General features: G+C 49.2%; 1 protein-coding gene across 1 annotated transcript in view; it reads right to left on the bottom strand.

Annotated features, from left to right (window-relative positions):
• Positions 1-7,777, bottom strand: part of LOC137357428 (phosphatidylinositol 4,5-bisphosphate 3-kinase catalytic subunit alpha isoform-like) — a 62,928-nt gene extending 55,151 nt beyond the window's left edge. The window contains exon 1 of the mRNA XM_068023774.1: positions 7,292-7,777. The gene's annotated coding sequence lies outside the window, so the exon portion shown is untranslated. The remainder of the gene's footprint in view (positions 1-7,291) is intronic.
• Positions 7,778-13,662: the final 5,885 nt, after the last annotated feature.

The following is a 13,662-nucleotide window of genomic DNA, read 5'->3' as shown; positions in this document are numbered from 1 at the left end:
ACACACGCAGGAATTTAAAGGGGTGACTTGTGCGCGGCCTGCGTGGGTACTTTCTAGGCTGCTGAGCAGCCGGCTTACCGGGGAAGGCACCGGCGGCCACGCAGATGCAGTGCGCAAAGTGGGGACAGGGCCAGCACAGTTTGCGGTCTGTGCCAAGATTCTGCGCAGAGCTTAGCGTCAACGATGCCCAGGAGGATGCCAACACTTGCAAGGGGTCTGGGTGTGTCATTATTTGGAGGGATTCCCCAGGGGGGGGGGTCTATCAATATTTGCATGGAGCTCCCAAATGGGTGTTAATATTTGCAGGAGGCACTAGTGCCAGTTTTAGCAGAGGGTTATATGCAGAGTATCAGCACCTCAGCTACACGCTGCCCCTTGGCAACATCGTCCAAAAACACTGCGTTAGTTTTCACATATACGCTGACGACACCCAGCTCTACCTCACCACCACCTCTCTCCTCTCCTCCACCATCTCTAAATTATCAGACTGCTTATCCCACATCCAGTACTGGATGAGCAGAAATTTCCTCCAATTAAATATTGGGAAGACCGCTGATATTGTTTTCAGTCCCCACTACAAACTCCGTTCCCTAGCTACCGTCTCCATCCCTCTCCCTGGCAAATCCCTGACACTAAACCAGACTGTTCACAACCTTGGAGTCACATTTGACCTCGACATGAGCTTCCAACCTCATATTCGCTCTATCACTAAGACCGCCTATTTCCACCTCTGTAACATCGCCCGACCTCACCCGTCTCGGCTCATCGGCTGCCGAAACCTTCATTTATGCCTTCATTACCTCTAGACTTGACTATTCCAACACACTCCTGGCCGGTCTCCCATATTCTACCCTCTGTAAACTTGAGGTCATCCAAAACTCTGCTGCCTGTGTCCTAACTCGCACCGAGTCCCCTTCCCCTATCACCCACTGTGCTCACTGACAGACATGGGCTCCCAGTCAAGCAATGCTTTGATTTTAAAACTCCCATCCTTGTTTTCAAATCCCTCCACGGCCCCCCGCCCGCCCCCCCCCATCTCTGTAACCTCCTCCAGCCCCTACAACCCTCCGAGATCTCTACACTCCTCTAATTCCGGCCTTTTGCTCATCCCCAATTCCCATCGCTCCACCATTGATGGCCGTGCCTTCAGCTGCCTGGGGTCCCAAGCTCTGGAATTCCCTCCCTAAACCTCTCCGCCTCTCTCGCTCTCCTCCTTTAAGACGCTCCTTAAAACCGACCTTTTAACTGAGCTTTTGGTCACCCGTCTCTAATATCTGCTTATGTAGCTTGGGGTCAAATTTTGTTTTATAATGTTCTTGTGAAGCACCTTGGGATGTTTTATTACATTAAAAGGTGCTATATAAATACACACAGAGAAAAAGCAATTCAAGACCGACTCTGAGCGCCCACACACATAATCCAGGCTGACAGTGTCAGAGCCAGTACTGAGGGAGTGCTGCACGGTCAGCGGTGCCCTCTTTCAGATGAGGCCCCCATCTGCACCCTCCGGTAGGCATCCTATCCCGAAGAGGAGCAGGGGATTTCTCCCTGCTGTTGCAGCCAATAGGAATCCCTCAAGCCACATCATGAAAGACAGATCGAATGGACAGATTGAATTCACATTGCTGACTGTGGGATGGGAGCTTGCGGTGCACAAACTGGCCTCATTTAATGCATTACAACCGTGGCCGCACGTCACAAAAGTTCTTCCTTGGCTGGGAGATCCTGAGGTTGTGAAAGGCGCTATAGAAATGTAAGTCTTTCCCTTGAACATCCGACAAAGTTTTACTTTACAATGGTGGGGGTGCCGATTAATGTGTTCAGTCTGCACAGTAATTATGCTGATTGGTGTAACTTATGATTGAGGGTGAAGCCTCGCTCCTTCCCCTTTCCCACTCCAATTGTGAAGGGGGTGCGGGGGGGGGGGGGGGGGGGGGGGGGGGATTTTAAACAGGACAGGTGGGTAGTCAAATGTCCTGAGTGACTCACCCACCAACTTCCTGACTAATTCATGCAAATCCTGACTTTCATCTGCTTGTCAGAATCTTGCTGCACAGAAGGAGGCTATCCGGCCCATCATGCCTATGCTGGCTCTTTGAAAGAGCTATCTAATTAGTCCCGCTCCCCCCCCCCCCCCCCCCCCCCGCCCCAATCCCCACATTTTCCCCTGCAAATTTTTCCCCTTCAATTATTTCTCCGATTCCCCTTTTGAAAATTACTATTGAATCTGCTTCCACCATCCTCTCAGGCAGCGAGTTAAAGAAAGCTGACTTCGTCGTCAGTCCCTGACTGCAGGTTTAACTCCCAAGCGGAAAAGCTGCTGTGGATTTACCCAGCGGCTCCAGTCGGTGGGAAGGGGGCCTGAAATGGTCTCTCTGTGGGACCAGGAAAGACAGACCTGCATTTACATAGCGCCCTTCACAGCCTCAAGACGTCCCAAAAAAACCCGCAGCCTCCACCAACTAAAAAGGACAAGGGCAGCAGATGCATGGGAACATCACCACCTGAAAGTTCCCCTCCAAGCCGCACACCTCATCCTGACTTGGAACTATAATCGCCGTTCCTTCACTGTCGCTGGGTCAAAATCCCTTCCTAACAGCACTGTGGGTGTACCTACCCCAAATGGACTGCAGCGGTTCAAGGCAGCAGCTCACCACTACCTTCTCAAGGGCAATTAGGGATGGGCAATAAATACTGGCCTGGCCAATGACGCCCACATCCCATGAAAGAATAAAAAAAGCACTTTACAGTCAATGGCATACTTTTGAAGTGAAATGCAGGAAACGTGGCAGCCAATTTGTGCACAGCAAGATCCCACAAACAGCAATATGATAATGACTGGAAAGTGTTTTAGCGACATGGGTTGAGGGATAAATATTGTCCCCAGGAGAATACGGAGGGTGGGGTGGGAGCTCCCCTGATCGTCTTCTAAATAGAGGCCATGGGATCTGTTATGCCCACGTGGAAACATTACGAAGAAGCTCGCAAACCGGAGATCGTCCAAATCTCTCCTGCCCGAGTTCTGAATCACAAACACGTCCTGTTCACCCATCACCCCTGCACTCACTGACCTCCACCAGCTCCCCGGCTAAGCAACTCCACAATCTTAAAACACTCATCCTCTTTTTCCAAATCCCTCCAGGGCCTCGCTCATCCCCATCTCGGTAACCCTCCTCCAGCCCCACAACCCTCCAAGGTCTCTCTGCACCCCTCCAATTCGGGCCTCTTGTGCATCCCCCGATTTTAGGTCACTCCACTGTCGGTGATCCGGTGTCAAATTTTGCTTTTCAACTCTCCTGTGAAGTGCTTTGCGATGTTTTATTAAGTTAACAGCGTGACATGGATATAAATATCCACTGCCAACAGCGTCCTGGTAATATCTGTCCCCTCAACCAATAGATGTTTACATTGCTGTTTGTGGGAGCTTGCTGTGCACACATTGGCGACCACTGTGCCCTACAACAGTGGTTACAATTCAAAAATGAGCTGTGAAGCACTTTAGAAGCTTCTTGAGGTCTGAAAGATGCCACTGAAATGCAACTCTCTTTTCTTAGAAACGGTTTTGCTGCTGCTGATCTAATCTCTCCGCCTTTCTCGCCTATTACTCTGCAGTGAGCTTGTTGGTTTGTATAATTGTGGGAGGAAGTGAATTTCCCCAGGCGGGAGGATGAGGTGAGGACCCACTCCAGTCCTGTACCCCTCTCCAGTCCCACGATGACCAGGCCTGACAGTCTCTGAGGGACTCTCCATTTATCTATCTCGTTGTGGGGAGAGGTCCAACACGTCCTCAACTCAGAGGCATGGCTGAGATAAAAACCACAAGTGGGGGGGGGGAGGGGGGGGGGAAGACCCCTCTCTCAGGCTCAAGTCAAGTCTTCCTGCTGCTCCGTGCAGTGGTTGCATTTACCACAGCGGTCCCTAGATGATTCTGCAAAGGACCATTTTACACGTAGTTGAGCATGGAGGTGTCGTGAGCGGTTACGCGTACGGGTAAGCAGCGAAACGCAGACCGCGCGGTGGCACGGAACTGAAACAGAGCCAGCGAGATGGCACGGCCTTTCCCCGGTTGCAGTGCGGGGAGGAGAAAGGAGCAGTGCCAAAACTGCCCTCAGCATCACTAAATGATTGGGGAAGGGAGGGGAGGGAGGGGGAAAACGATGGAGAAAGACAGAATATGAAAAAGGAAACAAGCAACCAGGGTATCATTATTCACCCATTACTCTGGGCGAGCAGGCTGATTGGCCAAGTGGGGACGTCAACACGTCTGAACCCCATCTCATCCTCACCCAACACTTTCGAGAAGATTTGGATCAGGAGAGGGCTGACTTTTTGATGCCTCACCCCATCCAGTCAGAGACACTGGGGGGTGAAATTTGACTATGGCTATCGCTCGTTTCTTCCCCCCCAGCCAATCAGCTTACAACCTGCCTGATGTGCTTTTCCACTGCGGTCAATGTCCAACTGCTGCGTCCCTACAGCCTTTCCATTAGCACAGAACCACAATCAGAAATGAAAAATTCTTGGAGCGGGAGGGCCGGAGGAGAAGGTTTTGGGAGGGGAGGGGGAACGGTGGAAAGCTCAGCTGGTTACTGAGGGGGATGAGTTTCAAACCTACTTTCTCTCCCTCTCCCCAAATCACCTTCTCCCACCACCCTCTTACTCCCCCAAAACTACAAATTGCAACATGCTTTCTGTTAAATCTGTACTAATGTCTTGCTGTGACTGGCTGAGAGTGTTATACCCCAGACTACCAGCTGGTAAAGGATGCTGGAGTCAAGCTCAACTCAGACTAACATTTATTTACAGAGTGAAACGTTACAAGCATGCACCTCCTAACTCATCCACACCAACAGTTTCAATAAGTGTCTCCTTAATATGTGCTCAAGTGAATCCCCAATTAATGCCCTCTGCCTGCATATGCTTAAAAGACAACTGATATGCAATTGACAGCGAGAATGAGCAAATGACCAGGCACAGTGACTCCAGTGCTGGGACTTGCAGGGTTGGAGGTAGGGGGAAGGTTTGGGTGGGGTGGGGGGGGGGGGAGGGGTGTGGTGGGGGGAAGCAAATAGCAGTACACTTCTCATTACAGTCAGTCCTCACCAAAAAGATGGCCGAGATTGACTCACCGTGGCGGCAAGTGCGACAGACTGCTCCTGCCGTGACGCACCATACACAGCCAAAATGACTCGCGCCAGTTAGATCGTTCCGTCAACTTTTAACGGGCGGAAAGAGAAAGGCGGAGAAACAGAATTGGCGCAGGTACAGTCGCACTGCGAGGTGACTGCCACTTAGTGCCCAGTGACTGCCTTAGTGCTCCCTTTCAGGCAGCGCGTTCCAGATCACAACAATTCACGGTGTTGGAAAAAAGCTCAACTCCGCCTCTGGCTCTTTGCCAATTATCTTAAATCTGTGTCCCCTGGTTACTGACCCTCCTGCCAGTGGAAACAATTTGTCCTTATTTACTCTATTAAAAACCCCTCTTGATTTTGAACGCCCTGATTAAATCTACTCTTAACCTTCTCTGCTCTACGGAAAACAATCCAAGCTTCTCTAGCCTTGCTACGTACGCGAAGCCTCTCCTCCCTGGTATCATTTGAATAAGTCTCTCGGTATCCTCTCCGAGGCCTGGAGGGGTAGGCAGTCAGTGAAAAATCGATGAAACGAAAATCAAGTGGATTCTACAACAGGCGTGCAATACACCCAGTCAGATTACCACCCAGGCATGATGAAAATCTACTCCAATACATGCCCTGTATCTGTCTTGATTTACAGTACTAAATATAGTGCTAGGGTAAAGGATTAGGTCACTAGGCTTATGTAATGCAACAATACCAACCTGTTTAAAATGGGTGCCAATATATTGGATGTTGGACAGTCACTTCAAATTCAATTCAAAATGGAAACTGGGTATAAACGTAGTTGGGAAAAATTTACAGGACTATGGTGGAATGAGCAGGGGGCGCGAGACTAATTGGATCTTTCGTTCAGTGAGCCAGCACAGGCACGAAGGATCAAATGGTATTCCTTCCATGCTGTAAAATTCTGTGCCCCTTCCTTCCAAACACAATGCGGGCTTGGCTGGGGGGGGGGGGGGGGGGGGGGGTAGTGGGACGGGGGAGTGGGGCAGGGGGTGGGAAGATGCAAAAAACAACCTGTAGCCGCACGGCTCTGGGATTCGCCAAAGTTCCAACATCCATAGTACCAAATGTTTCTCCCATTGGTTACAGAATTCCGAAAACAAACCCGAGTAATGGCACAGCCCAGTCGTGAGCGAACAGGTCACGCGCACAACAAATCCCGCTTTGGGAATGTGCTTTTTCCACTGCCGCCACGGAAGCGTCATTTCACATAATGTACTAAAACAGAAGCGATGATTCACATGTTTATAAAGCACAAGAGATCAGCATTACCAAAGGGCTAGTTAAGAAACGAGCAACACTATTAAAACAATCCTTTCCCAACACAACAGTCACTTATTTAATTTTCCTCCCGATTGCCCCAACCACCCCCCCACCCCACACAATCGAAATTCACAGCCCCTTTCGCGCACGGAAACAACGGCGGTGAAAGCTTATTCGTGGCAGGGGACCTGGGAAAAGGGGAGATCCTGTCACTACTAACACGCGGGGTTTCACTGCCGTTACAGAGAACAGCTCCCGGTGTACAGCAAGTGGAACAACGCCAGCAAGGCGATGAATCACGTAAAAAAGAAATAAATTGTACCAAAGCATCGAATTATCGGGACGCTGCGCTGGCAAACACACGGGGCGACCAGGTGCGTTCACGACGCACAAACCTGCTCGCCCCTCCGTGCCGAGAAGGGGGGGGGGGGGGGGGGGGGTGGAAAGCAGCCGCCCGGCATTGCCGGACGACAAGCCAATTGTGCAAAAACCACACACATTTGGGCACGAGACACCCGACAAAGGGAGAAAAAAAAAACCCCCCTAAAACACAAAAGGCTCAGTCAGCAACCAGAAGAGAAAAAAAGCTGACTTGGGAGGCGAAAGCAGCCTGTTAAAGCACTACTCAATTACTGGGGAGCGACTGAAGTTTAAATTTTAAAAAAAAAATGAAACAGGTAAGACTCTCAGGCCTGGGCGCGGAGAGAATGAATAAAATTCTTCGAACTCGAAGTCATGATTTAAAATTTAGGTGAAAAATGCTGCATTAAGGTTTTTTTTGGGGGGGGGGGGGGGGTGGGGGGGGGGAAAGACAGGAGGGTTATTTCCCCCCCCCTCCTCCCTCCTCTGGTCACAGCAACAACATAAAGGCCTGTTTCTGTACTTACTTGACATGCAGCCCTTGGGCTGTCACTGCAGTCTCCTCCCTTTGGGTTCTCTGGATGGGTGCTGGGATCTTGCTGTGCAGCAGTGCCAGTGGGGGGGGGGGGGGAGGGGAGGAAAGGGGGTAAAAGCAGTTGGAGTTACAGCAGGGAGAGGGTGAGAGGAGGGAAATGCCCCCCCCCCACACACACACACACACACAGAGGGAGCTGAGGAAATGTCTGACTCCCTCAGCTTTCACCTGCCCCAAAGCTGCTGCATCTGCTGGCGCCTCCAGCGTCCCGGGCACCCTCCCTCAAACCAAATCCTTTTTTCTTTTCTTTTCTTCCGCTGTTCTTTTTTTTCTCTCCCTCCTCTCAGTGTGTGTGTTTTTTTTTATATATATATATAAATAACTGCCAGTCTCTCTCTCTCTCTCTCTTCCCCCACTTCGCCAGCAGCCTAGCGACTGCATCCGGCCCAGGGGTCGGATTTCCGCTCGATTCCAGCCCTGGGAAGCCGGGAATGGCGGCGCGGCGCACTTAAAGGGGCAGGCACGCAACCCAGCCGCAGCGCGCTTAAAGGGGCAGGCACGCAACCCAGCCGCAGCGCGCTTAAAGGGGCAGGCACGCGCACGCACACAACCCAGCCACAGCGCACTTAAAAGGGGCAGGCACGCTCAGCCGGAAGACCCTCAAAGGGGCAGGCGTACCCAGCCGGAGGGGCCCCCCTCGGAGGGGCAGGCGCATCCCAGCCAGAGAGACCTTAAAGGGGCAGGCGCCTCGAGCCAGAGGGCACTTGAAAGGGCAAGCACACCCGGCCAGAGAGCCCTCAAATGGGCAAACTGTCCTTCAGAGCCCTTAAGGGGTGTAGACACAGTACTGCTGTCAATCTGAGCTCTTAAATCGTTAGGCACAGCTAGTGAGAGCTTTTAAAGGGGTAGGCGCACTGCAACCAGTCAGAACCCTTAAAGGGGTAGGTGCAACACAACAGCCTGCTGCAGACCTTAAAGAAATAGACACAGCATAACAAACAGAGCCTTTAAAGGGACAGGCAGGCACAGAAAAACACACATTTAACAACCAGCACAGTCTTTAAAGGGACAGGCACCACACATCATTTAGTCAACCATGCAGCTGGATCCCTTAAACAGATAGGCACTGCACAGCCAGACAGTTAAAAGATGCCTTTAAAGAGGCAAACAAGGTAGTGCACTCAACCACTCCAGGGCTTGAGCACAAAAATCTAGGCTGGCACTCTCAGTGCAGGACCGAGGGAACGCTACACTGCCAGAGGTACCATCTTTCGGATGAGATATTAAATTGAGGCCCCATCTGCCTGCTCGGGTGGATTTAAAAGATCCCATGGCACTATTTTCGAAGAAGAGCAGGGGAGTTCTCCCCGGTGCCCTGACCAATATTTATCCCTCAATCAACATCATAAAACAGACGATCTGTCCTTATCACATTGTGTGTGGGAGCTTGCTGTGCGCAAATTGGGCAATGTGTTTTCTACATCACAACAGTGACTACACTTCAAAAGTACGTCATTAGCTGTAAAGCACTTTGAGACGTCCTGTGGCCGTGAAAAGTGCTATACAAATGCAAGTCTTTCTTTTCCTTTCAACCCACAAGAGCCCTTAAAAGGACACGCAACATGGAAAAAAAAGCCAAGCAGTGAGGGCCCTCAAAGGGACAGTTTAACAACAAGCATGCAACAGGAAGCAGAGCAGCAGTTAAGCTGGACAACAAACATACTTAAAGGTACAGGAACAAGTATGGCATTAAATCCAGCAATAAGTCGGCACCTTTGAGAGAGGAGGAGAGAATATTGAAAATTAAATAAAAGATGCTTCAAGACTCCATCCAGATTGTTAAACTAGTAAAAATTTGAGCTGCCTTGATTATCCTCAGGATCTCTAAAAGCGTTTTACGACCAATGAGCAACTTTTGAAGTAAAGTTCTTGTTGTTATTTCGGCAAACGATGCAAATAATTTGTGCACATTAAGGGCACACAAATAGCAAATCAATGCGTGACCCAATAATCTGTTTTTGGTGATGTTGAAAAATGCTGTAGGATTTTCAATGTCTGAGATGCCAGATGTTGTTGTCTCATTTAAAATCCTGCACCGCCAACAATGCAGCATTCCTCACAATGCACTTGAGTAATTGAAAATCAGGCGGAGTCCCGCACTGTTTGCATCCTGATCAAAGCGAGACAATGCAGAAAAGGTCAAAGTAAGTTATTAAAAATTACTTCTATCAGAACTTGTTTTTTTTTACTCATTCTGTGTCGCTGGCAAAGCCAGCATTTATTGCCCATCCCTAACTCCCCTTGAGAAGGTGGTGAGCCACCCTCTTGAACCGCTGCAGTCCTTGGAGTGCAGATACACCCACAGTGCTGTTAGGGAGGGAGTTCCAGGATTTTGAAGTGAAGGAACGGCAATATAGTTCCAAGTCAGAATGGTGTGTGGTTTGGCGGGGAACTTGCAGGTGGTGGTGTTCCCATGCATCTGCTGCCCTTGTCCTTCTAGGTGGTAGAGGTCACAGGTTTGGAAGGAGCTGTCGAAGGAGCCTTGGTGCATTGCTGCAGTGCATCTTGTAGATGGTACACACTGCTGCCACTGTGTGGGCCAAGTAGAGGAAGAGTGTTCCCCCCAGTCCCTGCAAGGAGTCCTTGGGCATTCCCAGCTCCAGCTTCAACCGAATCACCAATTGCCACCAGCTTCTGCACCACACACCATCCACTGCCTAATCATCTGCAGCCCCTGTACCTCTCTCTTGCCCCGATCGTCTCCAACCTCTGCACCACTTACCGCCCCACCCAAGATTCCCAATCGCCTGCCGCCTCTGCACCAATCCCAGATCCCCTCCAAGCTCTGCACCAAACTATGTCCCCTCAATCACCTCCAGACCCCTGCACCCACTGGCTGCCTGGGGTCCCCGGATACTGCCGCCTGCCACCAAATTCCAAATCTGGCTTGCCGGCCAGCCGGCAAGGTGGGTCTCTGGGAACTAAGTTAATGAAGCCCTAAGATCAGCATGGCCTCCATGCCCTCGGATTCTCTGGGTGCACCTCCCACACACCGGTCCTGCCCCCCCCCCCCACCCCAACCTTTATAAAACCAGGGCCCAGGTGTCAGCTTGATGTTCTGTGTTTAACACGTTTTACAAAGCGCTGCATTTTGAGGCACAACATTGTATCATGGATATGTGTGTCAGTGCACCTTGTTTCCTTATAAATTATAAAGTTTTAAAGTCTGCTTGCTGCATTGTTCCCTGTGCCACTGTTTTGGATGATAAACCAAGTCAGCTTGTTCAGTTGGATGTAAAAGCTCCCTCGGCTCTACTTGGAGATGAGCATCAAATTTTCCCAGTGTCCTGGCCAACATTCCTCCATCAACATACACCACCAATAAACATATCATTGCAACATTCATTCATTTGCTGTTTGAGAAATGTTGCTGTGTCAAAATTGGCTGCAAGTGCCAGCATAATGACATTGGCCACACTTCGAAAGTAAATTACTGATTATAAAGCAGCGGATATATAATGTGGCAAAGTACAAACTTTTGTTGATCTTCATATTTTGGACATTCCATATTCACTGATGTCAGTATAAGATTAAAGCAAAATACTGCGGATGCTGGAAATCTGAAACAAAAACAAGAAATGCTGGATTCACTCAGCAGGTCTGGCAGCATCTGTAGAAAGAGAAGCAGAGTTAACGTTTCGGGTCAGTGACCCAGTGAGTTCCGAAGAAGGGTCACTGACCCGAAACGTTAACTCTGCTTCTCTTTCTACAGATGCTGCCAGACCTGCTGAGTGAATCCAGCATTTCTTGTTTTTGTTTCAGTATAAGATTACTTGGAAACTGTGTGTGTGTTTATATATGTGTGTGTCTGTGCGTGTGTTTCTGTGTATCTGTGTGTATCTCTGTGTCTGTGTGTGTTTCTGTGCATTTGTGTGTATGGCTGCATGTATGTCTGTGTACGTGTGTGTGTCTGTATATCTGTATGTGTCTGTGTGCCTATGTGGATGTATCTGTGTGTGTGTCTGTGTGGATGTGTTTGTGTGCCTGTGTGTGTGTGTGTCTATGTGGATGATGTGTCTGCGTGTGTGTGTGTGTGTGTGTGTGTGTGTGTGGGTATCTCTGCATGTGTGTCTTTGTGTATGTGTCTATGTATCTGTGTGTCTATGTGGATATGTGTGTGTGCGTCTGTGTGCGTGTATCTGTGTCTATGTACATGTGTGTCTATATGTGTGTGTCCATGTGGATGTGTGTGTGTCTATGTGAATGTGTGTGTGTGTGTTGAGCTTGCCCAAATAGCAATCCTTCTTGCATAAACCTACATGGTGAGTGTTGGCAGGCTACCTGATTCAAGCAGATCCCTATAATGCCCTCACTCCATAGTCACACACCCGCCCTTTCCAATAGCAGTCACCACATAACAACCCGAATTCAGGACTGGCCACATCGCTGAGCATTGTCCTCTGTAACCCAGGGTTTCTGAGGCCAAGTGTGGCAGCCTAACTGCTGCCCTGGCTGAGATCAGCAAACAATATTCCAACGAGGAGTCAGACTCTGGGGATTCTCACCTGTCCTGGCTTGATTCCAAACCCTGGTCCCAGAAATTAAAATCTATTGCATGATCTACATTTCCAAAATTGCACACATTCCTTTCAGCGCATGTGCAATGTGCTTTCATAGTAGCTGGTAAGGAAATCATGGGTTAGGCCTCAGCTGGAGTACTGTGCATCATTCTGGGCACAACACTTTAAGAACAGCGTCAATGCCTTGGAGAGAGCGCAGAGGAGATTTACTAGAACAGTACCAGGAATAAGGAACTTCAGTTATGTGGCGAGATTGGAGAAGCTAGGATTGTTCAGAGCAGAGAAGGTTAAGGGGAGATTTAATACAGCTGTTCAAAATTAAGAAGTGTTTTGACAGAGTAAATAAGGAGAAACTGTTTCCAGTGACAGGAGTGTCTGTAACCGGAGGACACAGATTTAAGATAATTGGCAAAAGAATCAGAGGCGAGATGAGAATTTTGTTTAACGCAGTGAGTTGTTGTGATCTGGAATCCGCTGCCTGAAAGGGCAGTGGAAGCAGATTCAATAGTAACATTCAAAAGGGGAATTGGATAAATACTTGAACGGGAAAAATTTGCAGGGCGATGGGGGAAAGAGCAAAGCAATGCCTTTCAAAGAGCCAGCACAGGCACGATGGGCTGAATGGCCTCCTTATGTGCTGTGTGATTCTCTGAATGACTGTCCTTGGGCTAGTGCGCCCTCTACTATCTGTTTTGTGGTGAGGTTTGGGGGATTTGTCTCTTGTATCATGAACTGTGGCTCCGCACCATTGTTTTTTTCACCTGCCAGGAAGAGAAAATGCCATTACTCAGAAAATAACCATAAATAGAACAGAGATCTTACAATCAGCAAGCTACAAATCTGTCCTTTATTCCAGATGCAAGGGGCGAAGAGGCACTTCCTACCAGGGAATCAGACAGCGTAAATAGCTTCAAGATTTGCTTCTTTAGAGAAAGGGTAGAGGAGGGGTGGTAAATGGGCTTGTGGTTCTAATGGCCTTTTATCATTTCCTAAAAACATTATCTTCAGAACATGAGGAAGACAGCAACGATGACAGCCTCCCTTGTGTTATTACTCAGCCTCCCTTGTGTTATTACTGACTCAGGAGGAGTCTAATACAATGGGACGCCTGCTTACTGCAGCAGTGGTGACTTTGGCCAATTCTGGTTGAAGTCGGGCTGTGCAATGTTAATAAACAGCAAGTTCGCATAGAATTCCTTTTAGAATGGTAGCAAGCTATTCAACCCATCAAAAGGCACATCACTGTCCCATCCCCTGCCCTTTTCCCCATAACCTTTTAATTTTTTTCCTTTTTCAAATATTTATCCAGTTCTCTTTCAAAAGCTATTATGGATTCCGCTTGCCCCAGTCTTTCTGGTCGGACGTTTTATATCCTGACAACCCTCCGCATAAAAATATTTCTTTTGGGAATGATCTTATACTGTTGGCCTCCACTTATTGACCCACTGACAAATGAGGGTGAATGTATCAAACCCTCTCATAAACCATCGTTTTCATTCCCCGCTCTTGTCACAGTGTGAGCTTGCCTCAAGTTGGTAGCCCTCCTGCCTGTGTCCAATGGTCATGGCTTTTGAGATCCACTCGAGGTCTTGACCGCGTAATTCAGGCTGACACTTCAGTGCAGCACTGAGGGAGTGCTGCAATGTCAGAGATTACATCTTTCGGATGAAACATTAAACCGAGACCCCCCTGGCCCCCGTTTGCCTGTTTGGGTGGATGTAAAAGATTCCATGGCGTTTTCCGAAGAGTCCCTGCCCTGTTCTGGCTGCCATCCATTATCAAC

This window comes from Heterodontus francisci, chromosome 48 (assembly GCF_036365525.1).
Source record: "Heterodontus francisci isolate sHetFra1 chromosome 48, sHetFra1.hap1, whole genome shotgun sequence".
NCBI classification, from domain to species: Eukaryota; Metazoa; Chordata; class Chondrichthyes; order Heterodontiformes; family Heterodontidae; genus Heterodontus; species Heterodontus francisci.
The sequence above is the reverse complement of the archived record's forward strand: the minus strand, read 5'-3'. Positions and strand labels throughout refer to the sequence as shown.